Below are 2,442 nucleotides of genomic sequence, written 5' to 3' on the forward strand. Positions count from 1 at the left end.
GATTAATTGTATTTATTTTACAACATACACCAGTTCCTCCCTGGGGAAGTCAGTTTGGCAACATTATCCAGTGGAAGTAGTTGTTTATAGATTAACCGGTGGATTTACACATTGCTTTGCAAGACTAGGCTTCCATTTGTCTGGCCATGAGTCTTGACTTACACTTCTATATTCCCCACGGCAACTAGCCCTGTGCCTTCATTGTGACAGATGTTCCATATGTATTTGTTAATTTGACCTGATGGACATCAAAATGAAGCTGGCAGCACAAAGCTATTATTTAAAGGAATAATCCAGAAGCTGAAGGGTATTGTTTTTAACCATCAGGACATGTCCCCGCCAGTCAGTCCTTCCCGGCGCATTGTTAGCTGCAGAATGGGAGTGCTGGTAAAGCCGGCAGTGGGTGTGGTGAATACACAGGGCCTGGCCCTGGAGCAAACAGACTTGGCTTCAGATTTTGCATCTACCACTTCCTAGCCAGGGTCCTTGAGCAAACTGAGCTCTGGGTTCCTCCTTTTGTAAAAAGAACCCAAAAGAGCTCCTGGTGTGGTTAAAATGAGAGTTAGAAATAATACACTCAGGGCACTTGGCAAGTTGCTTGGCCCTAGGAAAGTGTTCAACGCCTGATAACGATTCTCATCTTCTTTGCGCCCATCAGGTCCTAGAAAATCTAAGTGCATAAAAAAACTCTTCAGAGCCTGAAGGATGTGCATGGCTATGGGAAAGCATGGATGTGAGAAGGAAGTGTTAAAGGTATGAAAGAACCACTAACACACACACACATGCATAATTCCAAGCCCAACTGTCTTTGCTGCGAATGTTTTATTAAACATAGGAATAAATCGTTGCCAAGTTATCTAAACTGTTTATCTGAGTCTATTAGAGTTTATCTGTTTAGTTATCTATCTCTAAAAGGCTGAAAGCTTCCCAGTTCATTCTAGCATACATGGCAGTCCCATTTCTGAGAATTTCTTTTAAATTATACCCACGCGCTTAGGAAATAATGTATTTGTGAGGTTACTTACTGCAGCAGAAGACTGGAAACACCTCAAATATCTATTGCTAGGAAACTGGTTGAATAAACGATGACAAAACCACACACAGGCACACTCTGTAGCTATAAAAAACATAAGGAAATGTCTTATGAACTGATAGGAGACAATTTCCTGGACTCATGACTAAGTAAAAAGAACAGGTGTTGTACCGGTTATAAAGCAAGCTACCTTTCTTTGCAAGCTTCCCGAGAGCGGCAACTTCCCCCTCCCAGCTTGTAAAATCACTAACACAGGATTCATCCCGGGAAACCAAGGCAGGTTCAGCACTAGGATGTTAACAGGCTGAAAAAGAAAAACTACTCGTCTTGATAGATGCTAGGAACGTATTTGACATAATTCAACATCCATCTTGATTCTCTTAAAGAGAAAATATAAAACCCTGTTAGTGTTAGAGATAATACAAAGAGACATTCTAAATACTATAAACCTATTAGAAACCAACAGGAAATATGAAAAACAATAAGGAAATACTAAAGGCACTGCCATAAAATCAGGTTCAAGTTAAAAATGAGTTCTATCTGGCCGGGCGCAGTGGCTCACGCCTGTAATCCTAGCACTCTGGGAGGCCGAGGCAGGCGGATCATTTGAGCTCAGGAGTTCGAGACCAGCCTGAGCAAGAGCGAGACCCCATCTCTACTAAAAAATAGAAAGAAATGATCTGGACAACTAAAAATATATAGAGAGAGAAAAAAAAAATTAGCAGGGCATGGTGGCGCATGCCTGTAGTCCCAGCTACTCGGGAGGCTGAGGCAGAAGGATCGCTTGAGCCCAGGAGTTTGAGGTTGCTGTGAGCTATGATCCTGTCACTGCACAACAGAGCAAGATCCTGTCTCTGAAAAAAATGAAAGCTGGACCAATGAACTGTTAGACTTAAGTTGTCTTATTAACTTCACCTTCCTCATCTGTAAAATGGAGCTAATAATACCTGCCTGAAGCACTTTAAAAGATTACCACAGAGATCTAATAGGACAGCTTGGTGAAAAATCTATAGAAAGGAATAAAGAACGTATTCCCCTTATCTAGATTGTATCATGGGTTAAAGTTACAGAAGAAAGGAAAACTACAAATACATATTACTCAAAGGTTAGAGATTAGGCAAATCTTGAAGACAGATAATTGATGTAGAATTGGGCGCTGCTCAGAGAGGACTTCCAGCCAGCATTAGCTATATGCCATTCTTGGGGAAATAGCGACACCTAGTGCATCTATCTGTACCACAGTTGAACTGGAAAACCAGAAGGCTTCGAACTTGTGTACAATTTTAGGCATAAAATCCCTACTTCACCATTGCAAAAATAAAAATTAAAAACAGTTACATAGTATTTTCCCTGGGGAAAAAGTCACAGTTCTCTTCGTTTAAAAATAAGTATTGTAGGCTGGGCGCGGT

The sequence above is a fragment of the Propithecus coquereli genome, unplaced genomic scaffold (assembly GCF_000956105.1).
Source record: "Propithecus coquereli isolate 6110/MARCELLA unplaced genomic scaffold, Pcoq_1.0 Scaffold578, whole genome shotgun sequence".
Classification (NCBI taxonomy): domain Eukaryota; kingdom Metazoa; phylum Chordata; class Mammalia; order Primates; family Indriidae; genus Propithecus; species Propithecus coquereli.